The sequence below is a fragment of the Dermacentor andersoni genome, chromosome 11 (genome assembly GCF_023375885.2).
Source record: "Dermacentor andersoni chromosome 11, qqDerAnde1_hic_scaffold, whole genome shotgun sequence".
NCBI classification, from domain to species: Eukaryota; Metazoa; Arthropoda; class Arachnida; order Ixodida; family Ixodidae; genus Dermacentor; species Dermacentor andersoni.
The window spans coordinates 70,451,358-70,472,495 of record NC_092824.1 but is presented as its reverse complement, the minus strand read 5'-3'; the positions used below and the strand labels follow the sequence as shown (position 1 = coordinate 70,472,495).

The window sequence follows — 21,138 nt, the reverse complement described above, 5'->3', positions numbered from 1 at the left end:
AAACACCAGCGGGTTGTAATGACGTCAGCCAACGAGAGGGCTCTGGCAGAAACCGCGCGCAGTGACGTGGGCCGCTGTATATATATATATATATATATATATATATATAAAATGCTGCAGCGAACGGCCATCAACCTTGGGTCCGGCGCTGAGGATTCGTGAATCAGAAACCACTCTCAAGTGTTTACGCGCCTGCCCGGCTTCTCACGGGAGACTGGCGTTCCTCGAGGTGGGGAAACAAAGAAAACCATGGCGACGCACAAGGCCTCCTCGGCGGAGCAGGAGTTGTACGGCCCGTTCGTTTATATACCGCTGTTTACGCCCCGATATAAGCGGTATACGATTACGTATACACCTCCTCCGAAGATAGCCTGCCGTGCAAGAATTCGTTCTCCCGTCCGGGAGACGAAGAAAGGGGCAAAGGAATTTATTTACGGTTCTCCGCGCGGTATAATGGCCGAGCGTAGACGCCTCACTGCCCAGACGCCCTTTACTTTTCGGAGTCCGCCAGGTTTCTCCACATACCGAGGATACAGCGAGTTGTTTTAGTTGCCTAGGTTTATAATTTTGTCTCGCGTTCGTGCACTGGGCTCAGTCAATGAACGCTTTATGTATTATGAGGACGCGTTTGCTTCTCTGGAAGTGTATTCGGCATTGATTATAATTCTCAAGATAGAAAAAAAATTCTGCTTGAGTGCTCCGCGAGCAATGGGCTCATGTAGCTGTGCCTGTGTACAAGCGGCTACGAATCTTTCCACTCCGGTGCAACAACGCGAGAAGTATGTCTGGCACGCAGGGATAGATGACTGTTTTCGCTGGAAACGTGCAGCTTTATACAAAACAGCGATACAAAAAAAAGAGAAAGTTATAGAAGGAAAGGTTGTTGGTCGTGTATATAGAAACGGTGGAGAATAATTGCATTCCTTCGTTGCACGACCGTATGCGCAAGATGAGAGGGTTAGCGGGGAACCTTTGTCGGGAAAAACGGAGGTGAGCGATGGCGCGATGAGCAACGGCAGATCAATGCGAGACCTGTGTATAGATCGGAATTTCATCGTAAACTAAACGCAATGCAGACGGCAGCCTCCGAACGTTGACTTCGGCGCCAAAAAAAAAAAATTCATTCGTGTTGTCCCCCATAGCTTGGCAGCTATGAGAAACACTTCACTAGAGGCATGAAATAGCGTGTCGTAAACAGCTTCTGACAGAACGCGGGGTCGCGGAAGGTTCAGTTGATCGCATCGAAGTTGCGGCCATAAATGCGCATATTAGACTCGGCAAACCGTAAAGCGAAGTCCACAGTATGCGAAGTTTTACAGCCCACAATAGTGGGTCTCGAACTAACGCTTATCGCGGAAGCACAGGGGTTGTCAGAAAAAAAAAATGACTCATTAGCAAACCACTCGTTCAGTCTTGGGACTCGGCACCAGCTACGTCCCGCTACGCATCAAAATAACGTGACGAATTGGCGGGAGGCATGCTGGAATACGAAGCTTTACGAGAGCCTACGTTTAATACCTTGGAAGTGTAGAAATTAACACACTCATGTGCACGTGGGTCTCGTCTGCATACGAGGCGTGACACAAAAGAGACGAGACTGGTCCAATAGCTCATTGTACTTACTAAATCAGCTCTCTGTGACATTATCACCTTCAAAGTCTTTCCCTTCAGCATTCACACACTTCTGCGTTCAGCGCTGCCATTGCTGGCAACAGTTCTGGAACGAGGTTCTTGGAAGGCCCTTCAGGAGATTCTCCGTTTTTGCCTGAACCTCTTCAACCGAGATAAAATGGGTTACCTTTAAGCAAGATTTAACTTTAGGAAGTAAAACAATGTCGCATGGAGCCAAATCAGGTAAATAAGGAGGACGCCCCATCACAGTAATATTTTTGCTGGTCAGAAACTGCTTGACAGATAGGGCCGTGTGAGCGGGTGCATTGTCCTGGTGCAACAGCCATCCATCACTCCACAACTGTGACCTTCTTTTTCCAAATTTTTTCACGAAGTCTTTTTAGCACTTCAATGTAGCAGTGTTGATTAACAGTCTGACCACTGGGAACCCACTCAATCATTACAATTCCATTAATGTCGAAAGACGATTAACATTGCCTTGAATTGTGATTTTGACATGCGTGTTTTTTTTTTTGGGTCTTGGGGATCTTGGACACTTCCACTGCATTGACTGGCGCTTACTTTCTGGGTCATAGGTAAAAATACATGTCTCATCACATGTTACAACAGATTCCAACAAATTTGGCTCGTTTGCAATGCACACAATGTACCCCGAACGGCTGCACACAATGTACCCCGAACGGTTCCCAAGCCCGGACTGCCCTCTGTGTGGTGATTATGCGGACTTCGAACATGTCCTGTGGGGCTGCGCCTCTGCCGGTCCCCCTTTCACTCAAGAGGAAATGATGAAGTTAATTAAGGCCCAGGACCAGACCTCTCAAATCCTGGCAGTCCAGAGGGCTCGCGAGAGGGCCGTCAGGTTTCACCTGATGGTCCCCGAGTGGGCCTAGCCAGGTGACGTGGAGCTTGCTTACGTCTATAGTGGACCGAATAAAGTTGTTTCTCTCTCTCTCTCTCTCTCGTTTGCAATGCGTTCTAACATGTCCGCACACACGTCGTTACGACACTGTTTTTGGTCAACAGACAGAACTTTTGGAACAACCTTCGCGAAAATCTTTGTCATGTGTAATTCGTCCATTAAAATGCGTCGAACAGCTTCCCTATCCAAGTGAACCAACTCTGCCACTGCACGAACACATAATCTTCGGTTACCAGTGATCACATCACGATCTTTGGCAATGTTTTGATCTGTAATCGCCGACCTTGGGCGCCCAGCACATTCATCATCATCCACACTGTCCCTTCCCCCTGAAAACCACCTATGCCATTCAAACACACGTGCACGAGACGAGGTTACATCTTCATAAGCCTCGGTTATTATTTGAAATATTTCCGTGGCTGATTTCTTAAGTTTCACAAGAAACTTGATGTTTCTTCGCTGTTCGGTTTTTACATCAGACATTTTTCCGGCAGAATGCAGTTGCACGTGTTCACTCAATGACGCAGCACTCCCAACTGGCGTGATCAGTTCCGTCGAAACTGGAGGCATGAATAGAGGAGGTGTGTAGCATTACGTGAGCAAAACAGTTGTTGCCAACTCCACTTTTCTTTCACGGTACACACTTAGTCTCGTTTCTTTTGTGTCACACCTCGTATATATGGAGTTTACAGGTTTACGGGCCTAACTTTGTTAATGACGGGAAAGGCGGGCGGGTAAGTTCGAAAGACTTAAGAAACGTACAATGACAAAACTACAACGTTGCTCCTATATCCCAGGGTGAGTAGCTGTATAATATGAAGCCTAAAGACAGGTAGTCCCTCAAACATACGACGAGGTTCCTTAACCCGTAAAAAGAAAAGATATGTTGGAAGAGTGGTTCCTTCGTCTCGATTGCAATGTTCCGCTTAGCAACTGCCCATTTCTCGTATCGAGCTCACACGGCACTCGCAGGAATCGTCTGGAGATATCATCTCAACCAGCAGACGCACTACCCAAGCACGGCCAGTCGATCACAACTGAGTAATCAATAATGGTTCACCGACTGATTTACAACGTTCAAAAGCTACACAACGGCTATGAGAGACGACGCAGTGGACGGCTCCTGATTTGTGGGTCCATTGTTCGATTCCGGAGGTTTCGTGTCCGAATCCAATCCACTCCTTCCAAAGCGCAGCCACTGCCGTCGGGCATCGAACACCCGACCTTTCGCTCACAGCGTCATGCACGACACATCCACCCAGCTATACATTCCCCAAAAAAGAAGCTTCGACGCCAGGCTTTGCAAGTGAACTGAATTGAATTCTGGGGGTTTCACGCCCGAAAACCTCGATTCGATTATGAGGCACGCCGAAGCGGGGGGAAGAGGAAGGGGGGGACTACAAATTCATTTTTTCAACCAGGGGATCTTCAACGCGCTCCCAACGCACGGGGCACGGGCGTTCTAGAATGTCGCCCCGATTGAAAAGTGGCGGCCGCCGCGGCTGGGATTTCTTCCCGTGGTGCCTCGCGCTTAGCACAAACGCTGAATAGCAGCTAAGCCACCGCGGCGGGTTTCTGCAAGAGAACCAACTATGCGCCAAGTGCTATGCGGCGCAAGCACCAACGGGGCGCGCCGCTTCTTACGCTCAGAATTTATTCGGCCCAGGAGATTACAGCGATTGTTTGCGCACGAAGACTGCCGCACGAGACAGCACTTGTGTCGCATTCCAAAACTGCACAGCGACGTCTCGCGTATTCTTTCGTAGCTTCCAGCTCGGGGGGGAAAACCCTGCGGAAACGCTCCCGCTAAAAGTGCCATTAGTGCCTCTTCCCCGCAGGAGATTTTCGTATGTCCTCGGCAAGAGAAACGACCGTCCCGTATAGGAGGAGTGCGGCTGAGCTCCAGGTCACTCGACGCACGAGGACTAATAACGCTGAGAGGTGAATAATGAACACGGGGACTCCCACCCTCACTCCATCTTCTCCTTCCTCTCCCCCACTCCACTCCAGTATAGCGAAATGCGTTCCCGGGAATGCCAGGGTTGTTCCCTATACGGCTCCGCCGCTTTGAAGAGCGGAGAAAGGGAACGTTCTGTTTGAGCAGAGAGAAACATCAGAGGCGGTGACAGAGGGTGCTGGAAGCAGGTCGACACATCTACGCTAAAGTCATGCGATTGCACCGACGCGAAGTGGCTCTTACGCGTCGGTTGTGGCTGGGAGTTGCCTTCGCGAAAGCTTATTCGACGCTCTTTGGAAAGGCTGGCGGTCAGGCATGTGATGTCTGCGGAGGCGAGGAGAACACTGACCACCTTTTTGTGCCACTGTCCTCAAATAGAGGGGAAAAGACTATATATGCAACGCATTCAGGAAAGTAGATGATCGCGTTCCGAGTAAACAGACAACTATAGAAAACCGTGCCCACCGATCGTCGACTAAGAAGGCAGTGAAGGTACTTTTGTGGTTTCTGAAAACGTCTGGCGTGTGCGAGCGCCTTAGACTCCGTAGTGTTGTCTGTGCACAACTCCCCCACCCCCCCACCCCAACATCACCACCACTTCTCTCTCCCTTCTTTCTATTTTCGTTCTTCTCCCTTCCTCCGGCGTAGGGTAGCCAACCGGACTCTTTACTGGTTAACATCCCTTCCTTCCTTTTATCTTTCTCTCATGCGACGGCGCCAGACAATTTGTTCGCACTGGAGGAAGGAATTTAGAGCAGTTCTATTTATACCAAGAAACAGTTTTCAAGCTCGCGATCTCCCGAATCGTGGTGTTAGGTGCGGATTAAAACGGCTTGCAATGAAGACGTCAGAAACACTTCCATTGTGACAAAAAAGAAAGGACATTGTTGTGATAATGATAGATGCAAATAGCCGCACGGTTGTTTACGTCTAGATGAAATGAAAATGATTAATACCTTCAATGGAGAGGCGAGGCGATAGCTGTGACGTCATGTGTGTGTGTGCGTGTGTAAATATATCGATAGTTATATGTATACAGATAACCATATATAGAGAGAGCTATAGTGTAACGCTTTAACATGGGCCTTTTCTGTGCACTCAGACCTGCGCCAAGATTATTTCGATTCGACTGCAGTGCATGTACCCTACAGGCGACCATACAGCAGTGACATGACGCCACTGGAGACGTGGAAAAATCCTATGGATAATTAAATTGGTCGCTGCTAAATCTACACAAACAAATGAAAGAAAAGTATAACCGTCGAAAAGCGGAGGCACTGACACAGCTGACAGAGGTGTAACAGGGATAAAAAATATACGGTCGTACGTGTTAAATCGCTAAACTTTACGGAATGGCTGCCAAGAAAGCACAACGGCAGGGTAAGTCTAACTTCCAGGTAGAAGGGACAGTTTGGGTTCGCAGCAGGGGCGTTTGTAAACATCAACAAAATCGTTTACATCTTTTTCTTTCTTTCGTGTTTTTTTATTAAGGCGACAAGAGCGGATCGCATCGGAAATCGGGCGCGCACAGCTTAACTGGTCGACATTTGTTGTGGCGGCCTGCCTCGAGATGAGAGATAACACAGCGCGCGCGCTTCGTCGCATGCGGAATGCGAACCGCTACCCTAACACGCGCGTGCGCGTTTTCGATATGCGCAAATGCAGGCGAGTCGGACCGAGTCAACGAACCCCAGCGAAGTCGCTCGAGTGGACAGCCGCTCGACGCGCAAATTTTCGCCCCCATACCCGACTCCGCTCGCTTTTGCCGCGCTCGTGTAAACGGCCCGCAGGAAGCGTCACAGCGTTGTACGCACGCACTCGTCTTGCCGTCCCGCTTACACGAAGTTTCGCGAACGGGCGCATGCGCAGTAATTCCTACCTTTACCAATCAGAGACGTCCAGTGGCTCAGCGAAGCCGACGACCACCGTCTGCTCGAGACCAACTTACTGAGCCCCTACCGCAAGGTAACGTTCTATGCTCATTAAAAGGTTTGTCTAGCCGTGCATCGCGTTCCCCGGTGTGACGTCAGGCGTGACGTGCTTTGTCAAGCTTAGCGTCACAGTTCAATGGTCGTCGAGCTCCGCGGCCCGTCTTGGTCGAATCACGGCGAGACTCTGCAAGCGCGTTGAAGCGAAGTGGGTTCTAAGTGCAGTCACCTATATATCGCCGAGTCGAGTTCGAGGGCGAAAACAAAAAGAGTTCTCTCCCACTCGCGGAGCCTTGGTCTCTCGTGAAGTGAAAGCGACAAAGCGTGAGCAATTCGAGCGTGGGTCGAATAAAAGATGGTTTGCATTGGCGACATCGAGGCAGCCAGTTTGGGGTGCCAGAACGATCGAGAACGGCTGCGTGAACTTGTAGCGCGACAGCGCGACAAATCGATAAGAGTGATAATTCAATGCAAAACGTTCACAGCAAAAAAAAAAAAGGAAGAAAGAGAATTACGGTGCGCTGACGCCACTGTGGCTGCCATGCACGGGATTCAGCACAATGAAAAGCAGTGCCCGTGAAATGAGATGAAAAATATCTACGCGGCGTCCTTAAAGAAGACTAGGCGGCAGCGTTTAATTTCAATGCACGCGCTCTTGATACATGCACTTTGTGCCAGATCAACGTGTGCACTGATGCTTCTGTAAGAGCACTGAAGCCTCCGCACTTGGATTTTTCGGAGTTGGAGCTGCCGCAAGAAATTCCGGCAGAATCAATCTCGCGATGATCAAAATTATTCTGTAGTCCCCCACCACACGGAGTACTTCGTAAACATATCGTGCTAATGACACGTATGCATCAGACCCGAGAATTCATTCGAAGCACGGCACAAGAGGGCATGCATTCCACATCCAGCGGATATGCGATCGGGAATCGAACCCGTGACCTCTTGCTCAGCAGCGCAAGGCCACACAAGCTACCGAGCACTTTTTTTTTTTTTTTTTTTTTGTACAAAACTCCACGCATTGAACCTCAGAAGCTGTTTTCGACGGCAAAAGTTGGCGGTGTCCTTGGCCGGGGAAACAAGCAGGACCTTATGTCAGCATCATTTTTTTGCGTGGCATTGACCCAGCACCAGCTTCATTCGCCCCCCATGCCGTGCGGTTTGGGAACGGAATCCAGGTCATGAAGGCGAGCGGTAGCCAAGGGCAGGACTGCGCACTGTTTTTACGCTATACGAAGCGGGCGCGCCGCCTTCAATGAGAGCCGCCGCCGGGAGTGAACTGCTGCGCAGTTGTGGTTGGTAGCATAACAAGACGCTTGTTAATTGCTTTGAAATAGCCTGCAGACCGCACTATACAGACCGTGCACAACGTAACGTATGCGTATGAAATATGCTTCCGTATGCTAGGAGACTTTCGCACACTTTTTGAGTTGTAGCGCGTAGTGTGCCGTTACTGTGCGAAATTCCTGGTTTCCTTTTTTCACCTCATCTTTCTCCTTTTATTCCCCTTAACCCTTTCCCCAGCACAGGGTAGCCAGCAGGTACTTACACTGGCTAACCTCCCTGTCCTTCCTCCCCTTTTGTCTCCCCTCCCTACGCACACTTTGTGCGACAGATTATGAGGAACGTTTATCTAGCGGGCGTGCAATTACGTCATCGAGATCGCCATACTGTAGCACAGCCAGCACGGTTGAAAGGCTGCGTGTTATCTAGATCCGTCTAGACGGCAATAAATGCAGTATGTGACACCACGTGAACGCTACACTACACACACACACACACACAAACATGGATGTTTTTAGAAGATCCAAAATTATAAAAAATTCCCTGTGGCTGATAGCCCAATATAAATTACGCGATGAGGTGACCATTACTTCTATGAGAAAGCAAAAATGCCTGATTTATTCATTAACATAATTACCCTAACTAACTTTTTATTTAATATATTTTGCGGCACATGTTTTAATCTACGAATTGTAGCTGGTGAGTTCGCAAGCTGCATCCACTTGGAATGAAACCTACGTACTGCACCAATTTCGTCATATAATTTTCAAAGTGTCCGACTATTTGCACTGGTGTTCCAGTTACTTTCGTGCTCCAATGCATAAAGCAGCGTTTTCTTAAAAGAAGTAACTGGAACGCCAATGCATTTCTTCGGGCACACTGAAACTATTATGTCCAAACTGGTGCAGTCCTGAAGATTCGCACGAAGATTCGCACGCCTTGCGAACCCACTTGCTACAATTCTTAAATTTACATATGTGCCGTGAAGGAATTATTTAAAATTGACAGTCACTTTGGCCCACGCTAAAGATGATAAAGGCGAAAGCCTGTGCGCTCACGTGACATTCATTAAATTAAACTTTTAAATTATGGGGTGTTAGGTGCCAAAACCACGATCTAATTATGAGGCACGCCGTAGTGGAGGGACTCCGGATTTAATTTCGACCACCTGGGGTGCCTTAACGGCCACTTAAATCTGAGTACACGCGGGTTTTCGCATTTCGCCCCAATCGAAATACGGCCGCAGTGGCCAAGATTCGATCCCGCGACCTCGTGGTTAGCAGCTCAACACCATATCAACTAAGCAACCACGGCGGGTCATTCATTAAATTACTTGACATTCTCATTCGAACGCCTTGCTGCTTTTTATTACTTGTTTTCTTCCATAAAAGGTCGAGGATTCGAGTGCCTTAACTCTACCTTTATTATCTTGCCTTAATTAACTTCACGTTCATGAGCCCCAAAGGTAGTAAGTTCGACTCCCACCAACGGTCGTTCGTTCGACCATCAATGGTGGCTCCATCAATTTTGGTGCCCTCGAATTTCGGTCCCACCGAAGGTCGAAGGTTCTACTCCCACCAAATGTTGTGGGTTCGAGTGCCTTAATAAATTTTGCCTTGATTAACACCAAAGGTCGAGGCTTCGATTCCCACCAAAGGTGGTGGGCGGCACCATCAATTTTGGTGCCATTGAATTTTGGTGCCATGATACCGGACGGTCAATGCTGCGATAACGCCGGACAATGAACTTTTCGACTCGTGAGGGGCTTTACGCTTTCGTCTTAAAAAGTTCATTAGCGTAAGTACGTTAACTATGAATGGCCGCCTCATGAGTAAATTACATCAAGAGTTAAAATTGTACTATCTACCACAAGGTAATTATTGTATTTTTCTTTATTTTCAAGTGACGAATCTCGCGTTTAACTGCGAACTGCTAATAGCAGTAATATTTCACTTCACCGATCGTCAGCCTCTATTCAATTAATATTCTAACGTTATGGAGAAACTGGTAACATATTCTGCGTGTTGTGAACATTTTCCATTCATATTAAATAAATAAATAAATAAATAAATAAATAAATCCCACTCGACACTGTGCTCCCCTTTAATGTAAAACGTGGCTTACGTGTAGCCACATTGCACTTGGCCACCGTTATTTTTCATACTCTTTAGAAATCACAGAAGCTGGCCACAGTTATCTAACGTAAACGTTAATGCTATCTAAATGGGCTGATGTTAACCTCCGAAGAATAACTCTACGAGATCCCCTATAAACAACGTTTTGCCCCCGAAGTTCGCACTAACTATCTTGCTAGGATTGACAGCAACAGAATAAGATATTTTACCGAACTCACTAAAGTCATTCACATGTCTTAAACCAATCCTTAGAGCGTCTGTTTTACAAGAAACTCTGCGACATTGAATGATTTATGTTGAATGCATAGTGTGCTATAGGTAGTAATTGTACAGTTACATGTGAACTTTTTCTTGTCTTTCTTTTTATCTAGAATATTACAAATTTTGATTTTAAATAATTATTATCTTGTGTTCACGTAAACAGCCTATGTGTTCTTGTTGTTCAACTATCTCGGTCATTACCTGTTATGCAGCTGCTCAGGTATTAGCTCTTGTAATTCCTCTTGAAGGTCCCGGTGCAATCTTCGATTTTGAGACCCTCTCCTGTATAATATACTACGTTCCATTTTGAAACAAATGACTGCCAAACCTTGAATTACCTGAACGCGAATTAAATATTTCCAAACTCTAACATCGCATATGAGCATAAACAAGGCATAGCAAAGTGTATCCTTGCTTCCTTTCATCGTCATATTTCCGAATGGACACAAAACTATAGTCCAACCTTTCCGGAGCGGGTTCCTCATAAAATACTCCTCGAATATTCTAAATCAGGACGTCCGGAAGTCTAAATTCAAGACGAATTTTTCCATTTTGTCGTTTCAACGAGGGCTGTCAACGAAAGCACTATGGTACGTTCATAATTATTTCAGTACTACTTTTTCCAACGAAGCAAAAAGAAGCAAACAATCACGTAAAAGTGCTACCAAACTTCCCTGGCACAACCTAATTAACCGTACTTAGCAAACATTCCAAATTCCCATTATAAGCGCCACAATATGCCCATGAAAATGTTGACTGTCAGTATACCCGTCTCTAAAATGCTACATTATGTCTAATACAACATGACATGTCAACTGAACCATCAATATGTGCACACGATATGCCACAATGCATGTGGCGTATGTATCGTAAGAAGCCATTTTAATTGATTAGCCGATGTGCGGAGATGTTCATAATGTTCATAATTTTTTTTAAAAAGCGACGCGAACCCGTGACTATGAAAACCGGGTCATGAAAGATAAGATTGCAGATTTCGGGAATCAGCCTTCGTTATTCCGGCATCGTTTGCATTAGCTTGAGGTGCTTTCAACGTATCGGAAACTGAAATTTTCCAAAGATAGATATCTGTAGGCTCTGCGTAAGCTAAGCAGCATGACGATCGTGTAAACACGAGGGAATGTCAATTAACCGCGACACAAAAAAGCAGAGCTAGAAATAGAAAGCGATGTTTACGGGCGTTGACCTGATAACGCAATGCCCCCGCGCCGTTCTTGCCCGCGTAAAATCAGACGTGCGCGTTTAGTATGCTTGAATTTGGCAAGCAAACAACCTGTATCGCCGCTATTTGCAGTTCTCATTCACTCCTAAAAGTACCAGAGCATAATAAACAAATAGACAATTATGAAGAAAGCACAGCAGAAGACGACGCTCATGTAAAAACAGGCTCGCCAAGCAAAGGTCAGTCCCAGATGCCACCCACCTTGACCGAAGAACAATCCTCCCTTGTGCAAGCGCTCGGCCGAGCAAATGCCGGAGACGTATCCAAAGGGGCACTTTTCACACAACACTGGGCCTGCCGTACCGCGACCGAAGCTACTGCTCCTCTACCACGGAGCTGCGCACTTCGTAACCTGGCCGGGCGAAATCCACTTCCAGTGACCGTGACATGGATTACGAAGACGCACAAGGGGCTTCTTGGACGGATTTCAAGTCGACGCAAGACACCGTAGGGGCTTCCTTGCACACGGCACACGGACTCGCGAACGTACTTCGGTAAAGGGGGGGAGGGCGCAAGAGAAGGGCGTCGCGAAGCAGACAACACTTTGTGTCCAACGAGCAGACGGCAAGTTCGCTGCTGCGGAATCAAGCGCTTCTAATTGGCTCGATCAGTGGTCCGACACAGAAGGCTACAATGTGGCGAGCCCGAAGTATAAAAATGATGCAAAGAAAAAAAGGGAACTGGAAGCAAACGACGCCGTAACGTGCTTGCCGAAGTTTTCACGAGAAAGCAGACAACGCGAGGTGCGCGTTCAGAGAACAGCATACGTCAATGCTTGAAAAAGCAGATTATCAGTTCAAAGCGCACTGATACCTGAAACGTAACACTTCTTTTTTTTGTCACTGCGAATGGCTGGATCCACCAGGTGCGTGAGGAACGCTCCAGATGGCTTGGCTAATTACTTCCGTTACGTTATTTCTGCTTGTTGCTTCCGGTGTACCACTGTCGCAACGACCGTCTACAAGGTCAACAACGAACGTTCAAAACAAGCCGTCGAAGAGCTTTGGCACCATTTCACAAAAGCAGGTTCCGTCAGGTACGCCTGACAATCCACTCGTCAACGCTTCGTGAAGATGAATGTTTTCTGGAGCCCACGATATTCGAGGATGCTTTCAATCACCAGGCTTCGGCAACTGTTGCACCGTCGGGGCTGCGTTGACTGATGACCGCGTGACGGATGACGCAACATTCGTTAAAGACCCAACAAGTAAACCACCTTCGTTGGCGACACCTATACGCACGAATCCGAGATCACACACGAACGAGCGCAAGATACAGTGTGGAACCGAATTGCCACTTCTGGTGGATCAGTCCCACGCGCTACACCGTGATGCGAGTGATTGTAGCGTAGAACCGGCCCCTCGGATACGCCACTGCGACGAATGGCTCCAGACTTGTTTAATCCAGCTTGCGGCGCTTATTCCTTCCCAGCGACGGTCTTTGTCCAAAAATGACAGCTCAGGTGCTCAAAAGAGAAACAAATTCGACGCCGCCAAAGTTTCAGCTCCGGTGCGACGCACAATCCGATGGGGTGCACTTTCGTGACGCTGAAGCGTCCTCTTCTGAAGCGTCCTTGTTCGGAATATCTCTACGGCACACGCGGGCACTTTCCCAAGCGCGTTAAACGCGAACCAAAAGCGGGCGGAGAAAATAAGGCCGCGTTATGACTTACTCGCTAGGCCCCTACACCTAGGGAGCCGCACCGCCGGCTTAACCGAAACTGCTGGTGGGTTCTGGCATCGACGACCGGCGGGAAGCGATTTTCTTTTCTTTGTTTTTTCGTGGATGCAACTTCGTCAAAAAGTCGGCTCCGGGCCGATACGGGAGGGAGAGGGTGAATCAGCAAGGTTTCGGTTCCGAGGAGAAGTCTGAGAGGTTTCCTCCTTCTCTTCCCAACCGAAACAACACAAGGCAAAAGAAGGCTTGACGAAGGAAGAGTAAGTCTCTGTTATGGTTGAAGAAAGGGCAACAGAAAAAGAAAGGATGATAATATTCGGTCTTCCTCTCCTCACAAAGAAAGGCCCAAGGTGTTCTACACTCTCTCACGAGTGAAAGGGAAACGGAAAGGAGGAGGCAGCGATGGAGTCGCGCCCACCTCTCTCCGCGTAAATAGAGGGTGAGAAGGAAAGGATGACGACGGTCTGCGCGTGCCTTGCCAGCGCTCTTCTAAAAACAGGACGGGGCTAAAAATTTCGCCCCGCGATTCGTGACGTCACGACGAGGAATGCGCACGTGACCGGAGCACCCCGGCGCGCGCGGGTCTAAATCCGGCCGCGGCCGGGAACCCGGGGCGCGCGCCCGATGCCTCTGACTCGTGTGCCGCTTCTGAGAGGAGGCCACGGCCACCGTCCCAAGTCCGCCGGCGTCGCCGCCGCCACGGGCGTTTCGTCGGTTGAACTGACGGCGGCTAGTCGGTTGCAGCCGGCGGTACGAGTCTCTTTAATTTGTCTAGCGATTCGAGCTGTGGCCTTGAGACGGCTTCACACGATGAAGTCGGTTTGTCAAAGCCGGTGTTCGTGCTGCATTAGGCCCGTTGGTAAACATAACCACCGCTGATGCTTCTTCTGCTTCCTATTAATAGTATTAGTAGTTGTAGTAGTAGTAATAGTAGCAGCGGTATTAGTAATAGTAGTATTGGTAGTAGTAGCAGCGGTATTAGTAATAGTAGTATTGGTAGTAGTAGTAGTAGTAGTAGTAGTAGTAGTAGTAGTAGTAGTAGTAGCGGTAGTAGTAGTAAGATTATGAGAAGTAATAGGAGTAGAAGTAGTGGTAATAGGAGTAGTTACATGAATACGAGTTACCCGGTATTCCGGCATTCCGTAAACTATTATAGGCTAGCAGACAGCCTGGCATCCTCTATTAACCAATGAACCGCGCAAGTTTCGTGCGACTGTTCGCGGCTGCGCCCGAAGCCGTCACAGCTAGCTGGTGTCGGCGCCTGTGCGCTTCATGCAAGAGAATACGTTAAGCGTACGTGTCAGCTGGGCCTTTGTATTCAGTGCCGCGTACAGCGAAGGGCTACTCTAACGGTTCGCAATTTATTTATGACATCAGAGCCAATCTGAAGACCACGCAAGTGCTTATTTAAGGAAACTTCTTCACTGGTGTATGTCAATGATACATGTAAGCGAGTTTAAAGGGGGTTTGTTTGTTGATTGTACCCTTGTGGTTGGCTTCCTGGCTGGTAAAGCCGGCTGGCCTCCAGCTCGGAGCCGGTAAAACGCGACGTACAAAAAAAAAATACCAAAAAAGAACGCGAATTACTTACTGTAAAAAAAGGCGATAAAGAAAGTTGTTGTCTTGTATATTTGACTGAGGTATGGTGCCAGGCAACTTTTGTTTTCCAAACGTTAATAATTACCTTTCAAAGACATAAAATTCGGACTGCGGCGCTCTTTGATCTAGCCACACGCGAGCCCTCACAGCAACACGAAAACGTCTGTTGAACTCCCCTGAAAACCGCTTCGCTGTAAAAAACCATTGTATATATTTTTGTAGGCGGTTCACTTCGTTGATTCTCTTGCCCGGTGTTTTACACATGAGGTATATATTTTGAGTGCCCGATGTGATCAACGAAGTAGTATTAAAAAAGTTCAGTGGCGATTTAGTGGTGAATGCGAGAGACATGCGTTAGCGTTACGGCGCACCATCTCTGAGGTCAACGACCGCTATACCTATCGGCATGCGGGCGCCCCGAAACCTAAAATGGCGCTTTCAGAGCTGTATGCATATTGAGCATCTCCTATTGGTTTTCGTTTAATAAAAATGAACTAACTTATGCAAATGGGATAATAGAGAGCCTTCACGTCAGCTCTCTTCTTTTGATAAATGCTGCGCTTCCTTCAAAAAGCTCCCGTTAAGGGGATGTGAGAAGAGTATTTTTTTTTTTTTTTTTTGAGACCGAACCGCAGGGGGGGGGGGGGGGGGTTCTTCAATTCAGCAACATAAGCCTGTTTGACGACGACGGCACGATGACAATGAGATGACGATTCGGAAATGAAGACGACGGTACAACGAAGACCGCGTGACAACGAAGGTATTGGGACAATCGGAGGTCCGACAACGTACTTGCAGCACAATACACTTTTGCTCGTGTACCACTACTTTATAGGGGTCCCAGTGTCCACGCAGGTGAATGTTCATATATGTATGAACTACAAGGAAGGATGGATAGAAAAAACTTTATTGAGGTCCATCGGAATGTGCACCAGCACGTTCCGATGCTTCGGAACGCAGGAGGCTTGGCGAATCGAATGGTGTCTAAACTGATTCTAATCGAATATCGAAAACTTTTCGAATAATGAGCAGCTGTTCTCACCATTATCACGAAACGATCTTCGCACCTGGCTACATTCACAATGTTAGGAAGTTTCTGTCGTTAGATCGCACACTGTGAAGCGTTGTTTCTTAAGGATACGAATGGGCCACTAGGAGCAAATAGGAAGTTCATAGGGATGTTCGCGACTCACTGGTGGATGCGCCTAATGGCGGTCCCACTAGAAAAGTATGCCTCCCTGTGGGACGTAGTGTGATCCACTACGTGAGCCGTTATGCTTTACGTCCGTTGTAGCCACCCGAGTTGAGTTTGCCGCATGTTTGCCACAAGTGCAAGCTTGATCGCGCACAGCGGGCGATTCAAAGTGTCAGAAAGCTATTCGCAAAATATTCTTATTTGCGATGAGCAACTACTCCTCGAATGATGACTATTAGATTCATTATGCAAAAGTCTGCAAATGTTCGCACGTGCTTCGCCAACATTAAAAACCAGAGATATACGAGCTGCAGTTCGGAAAAAACAATAACCTTTTCAAAGTTATGTTTTCAAAACTTGCCACGTAGTATTACGCCTTTTTTTTTTTTTTTACTACACGTATGACGTCGGTACACTCACTCCCATCTTCGACGACTAGTTTCTGATATCAGGTAATTTTCAGCATCGTCTACGGAATTCTAACTCGATCCCTGGCACACTGTGCCTCAAAACATTTCACGTTAAAAAGAAAAATAAACTGACACACAGTGAATCGACGAAACACTGAGACGTTACGTCAGCGGGTTGTGAAACTTCGCGCAGTCGTGACTACGAGCGTGAGCCCTGGCCAACACCTTCGTCGAGTCTACTATATACGTCACATCTACATGAGGCAACACCAACAACAAGCCCCCGCAAATGCTGACGTACGGTTCACTCATTGCACGTCCTGTATCAAATACACTCTGGCATATTCCATCGCGAAATATTTGAGAACATCGGAATGCTGGTACTCTGACACGCGAATTGCAAATCCACAAAAGTTCCATGGGCCTCTTTTAAAAAGAAAGTACTATTCCAATGACCTCGAGCTGCCTGGTAGGATTTATGCACTGGCACCGAAAATGTAAAAAAAGAAGGGGGAGGGGGAGGAAGGGGTGATTTGCCGAGAGAGGAGATTCGACGACGATACTGCAGACAGCGCAACACTCAAGTTTCGTTTGCTCTTCCATTTCGTCTGCTCTCCGACTCCCGTCTGCTACTCTGCGCGACAGCGCGAGCCGGAAGTGCGTCCAAGACGGGTCTATTTCCGGGCACGGCCGGCTATTTGCGTGCGCGCCTCTAGCTCCCCTTGCCCTCGTCTGTCATAGTATGTAGTAGTTGGCCTTGCCAGTCTTTCTTGGGCAACCGTAGCTAGCGGCTTGCGCCGTCTGCCTCAATCGAGAAGCTCGTACCAGAAGTATACGTCGCCCCTCCCCGCTTTCACGTCTGGCTCGGTCTGATATAACTCCCAGTGTCATTGCATTCCTCCCCTGGCAGACGTACAAATATAAATCGTCTGCGGTCCGTCGAAACCCCATCCGGCCTCCCGCTATATACTCGAATAGAGAGGACAAATGAAATGAAGACCTCCATCCAGAGCCGAAGCAGACGTGCCACCGGATATCGCTTGCGTGCAGTCACGCGGAAGCTGGCGCAGTATTGCCTCTATTGCGTGGTATGCCTTTATACCAGCAACCGAATACGACATCGCTCGCCACTGGAATGGTGTTCTGTACTGACTGTTTCAATTCAATCGCACCGGATGGCACCACCACTGCTGCTGCTGACTTGTACGCGACCAATATTCCATAACTGATAATATATTTATGCGGGCAAACTAGTAATCTATCGTGGCCACGTGTTCACCGATACGTGGAAGAGGGCCCACGATTGTGAACGATCATTATCAGTACAGGAATCCCGAAACTGCTTGCAGTGCTTTGCGTAGGAAAGTCGACGCGTTCGCTTACACAAGACGCGATGGTCGACAAGGCCCACGCTAATGATGAGATTGACTTTGAGCAGAACTTATGAAAGACTGCAGATTAAATTTGCGTAAGGGTAGACGTAACTGCGCAAGGAGAAATTAACACAAAGGCAATTAACGGCTAGTTGGTCACCAATATTCAGGCGAGAACAACGCTAAATGCAAGGACAAAGGGAGCTGGGGAAGCTAGAAAAAATCCAAAAGTCGCAAACATAAATCGCAGCGCAATCTTAAAGACGTACTTACGAAAGAAAAAAGATCACATGCAGTAAATGGTGCAGTTCACCCTTTAATTTTCAGGTGGATTACGTGCTTGCAACTCCCACAATAAATCGCGATACTCTTGAGCTAAATTAAAGAATAATTGTTAATTATTCTTTAATTATTATCATTTGGGCATTGTTGAAACTGCCAAATTCCATCAGATCAGTGAGGAAGTCATGTCCTCTTATCAGAAACACTAGGATTAACAACCCTTTAGAATAGGTATCCTTGTGTTGAATATATCGGTGGCACAGGAAACAGCTTCCCAAAGCCCTTCCTACAGCTGCACGAAACGATATTAGCTTTAACGGGAATGCACTTTTGATCACATTTTACGGGCACAGATACATGGAAACTGGCGCTACCTTTAGGAATTTGACTTATCAGACATGACTTCAGCTATATCCAGTCTTCCTTTTCGTTGCTTCCAAATGTGTTCTAGTGTGAAGAAGTGAAATGTAATTAGTACACATTTAAGGTTAACTAGCTCGACATTGCAAATTTTCCAGTAGATAATTGCCGCCCATTCCAGAAATCTATCTAAGAGCGCGTCACAGCGCTGTTACGGGTGATATACGAAGCGATATTTTTTAACTTTTATAGACTTTGCATAAATCGCCTGTGGCAGATCATCATTTATTGGTCTTTAAAGACCCCTGGAAGGGGCATTACAAAAAAGGGGGGGGGGGGGGGCGGAACATTGAACACAACAACGTAGATCACTATCTAACATTGTCACAATCAGTGATCAGCAGGGTATATACAAAATAAAAAGTACCAATACCTTTTAAATAAACATTAACAAGTATAAAAATAGCAACAGTAAAGTAAACAGAGGCAAACAGAAGCAGGCAAGAATTTTCACATCATGTTTTGAAATAGGATATCAGCAACTGCCGGAACTTATATGGACCGCGTTCTATTACAATATGGTCTGGTAATGAATTACATTCTTCAATTGCAAGAGGCAGGAACGACTTATTAAATGCGTTAGAGGAGCCGTGGAGACGTAGAACGCTCATGGAGTTGAAAAGACGGCGTGATGTATATTTGTTGTCCTTGAGCTGGTTTATTCGAAGTGGCCGACATTACAAGCACGAGAAATCGAAACAAATATTCAACCAATCGAGGAAAATCAATAATTACCTTCCTACTGCATTTCATTACAGTGCATATTGCATTGTACGAATTGTAGCCGGTGAGCTTGCAAGACGTATCCACTTGGAATGAATTTCCAGGGTGACACCAGTTTCGATATATTATTTCCCATAGTTTGAGAAGAAATACGTGGGCGTTTCAGTCACTTCAAAGTACGAAAGAGCATTTGGATTAAAAAAAAGTAAGTGGAACAACAGTGCATTTTTACGGCAAGTTTGATGGCGCATATCTCCAAAAATCTGTCATCTTGGAAATTCATTCCAAGTGGATACGCCTTGTCAATTCGCCGGCCACAACTCGTAAATTGCAATGTATGCCGTAAAGTAATCATTAAGGAGTCATTAGTAAAATGTTGTTGGTTAGATGAATATATGCTTTGGTTACTCGGCCAAGTAATGTCCGGCTCTCTGAAGGACACAGCTCAAGCACTATAATTACGTCATCTGCAACACGCGATTTGTACAAATTCCGTAAAGCTTAAACGTGATAACCACGCCTTTAAAAGGCATACGAGAAAAAAAAAGAAATGTGGAAAAAAAGAGACAAGTGCTATAGGCATAAAGCAGACATTGCTGTTTGATAGTTAAACTTACTTTAAAGCATCAGTTTAAGGCAAACGCTATCCCGGGACCTTACGATTTTGCTCATTTCAACAGCGCGCTTGAACAATGATTCTACGCAGTCGGTTTGAGGCAGGAACGTAAATTATTCCACTGCGTACAGCAACGAAACACATGAAAAAAAAATCTCAAACAAATCGCAATTCGCATGAAAGACTAGGCCAGCGGGGATCAAGCAGAAATAAATGTCCAGACTGCTTTATCAATGACAGGGGCAAATCTAGAAGGAATTCTTCCTTGCTTCGAAAAGAAAGAGGCTCGAAACAACTCTGGACGCATTAAGGGATTCGTAAAAGTTGGAGCTTTAAAAGTGAAATTACTAAACCGAAATATCCACCCTTAGGCGTGGCCATCGTTAGAATCGAGCGCCTAAGTACCACGACAGGCAGCGGACTCCATCAGCGACCTACCTGGAAAAATGACATTGTCGGAACGGCACCTGCGAATGAAGTCATCAGCGCGTACATCTTCCTGCCTGTCTGTATTTCTCCCTCTCTATTTTCTTTACACTAATGCACTGTATTCTTTTGTGTTTGCTTCCTTCGGCACCGCATCCCATTACTGAGGTGAAGCGCGGCAGCTCCACACTTGGCGTGGGTAGTTCCGTGCATTCAAACCAACCATGCGGGAAGTTACTGTTTACTCGATCAGCTGGACACAAAAGCAGTTCCTCGTTGCAAGCTCTCTTACACCGAGATGCAGCGTTAGCGCGCGTTTTAGAAGCTCTTGTGTTGCTCTTGCGAAACTCTTTCAAGCTTTCGCTTTAACCATCCTGCTCAGTTTTGCCGCCAGGATCGCTTCCTTCGACCTATTTATCTCCGGGCGTGGGTATACTATTGTTTATTAGCAGCGAGAGTGTGGACAGTTCGACTATGGAAAAGCTAGCTGTCCCAAGATTGTGGGAAAATAATAATAATAATAAAAACAACTACCAAGCGAAACCCATCATAATAGTCCAGTGGCTGTGCCGTCGCACTCCTTAGCTACAGGTCAGGCGAGAACCTAGGGTAACTCGATTCACCTGCACTTTCTGAACTGTAGGCCAGGAAGAACTGAACCTCGCGGTTCTTTGCAACGCTGCAAAGTGGAATCGTCTGCTTATGTAACGATTCGAATAAGGCAATCTAGGCTTCGTGCGTGAGTTCCAAATGCACCCTGCCTTTGGTTGTAGGGAAAATATTCACTCTGTTGATCGCAGACTTCGTCAACTGGTTCACTGCTGTTCATTGCCAGTTCTGTGCTCGCCAAGAAACAGCCCAGTATACCTGCTGAGCGATTCCCGCAGTACGCTTTCTCCGCGCGAACAGGAGCTGGAGGGTGGGGGGGGGGGGGGGGGCTCATTCTGTAAGCGTCCACCTAGTGGACGTGTCCTTTTCGTCTGCTGCTGAAGTTCTGAGTGGCTGGGCTGGGGAAGGAGAAGGAGGCAGGAGGGGAAGCGGAAGGCAGGCCCTCCCAG

At 47.2% G+C, this 21,138-nt stretch overlaps 1 protein-coding gene across 2 annotated transcripts in view; it reads right to left on the bottom strand.

Annotated features, from left to right (window-relative positions):
* The window catches only part of Ptp36E (protein tyrosine phosphatase 36E), a 232,760-nt gene that overhangs the window by 122,859 nt on the left and 88,763 nt on the right, over positions 1 to 21,138 (bottom strand). The window contains exon 1 of one of the 2 annotated variants that reach the window (XM_050167285.3): positions 11,561 to 11,693. The exons of the other annotated variant lie outside the window; for it this stretch is intronic. The gene's annotated coding sequence lies outside the window, so the exon portion shown is untranslated. Of the gene's footprint in view, positions 1 to 11,560; positions 11,694 to 21,138 lie in introns of those variants that run through there. 2 annotated transcript variants of the gene reach the window in all.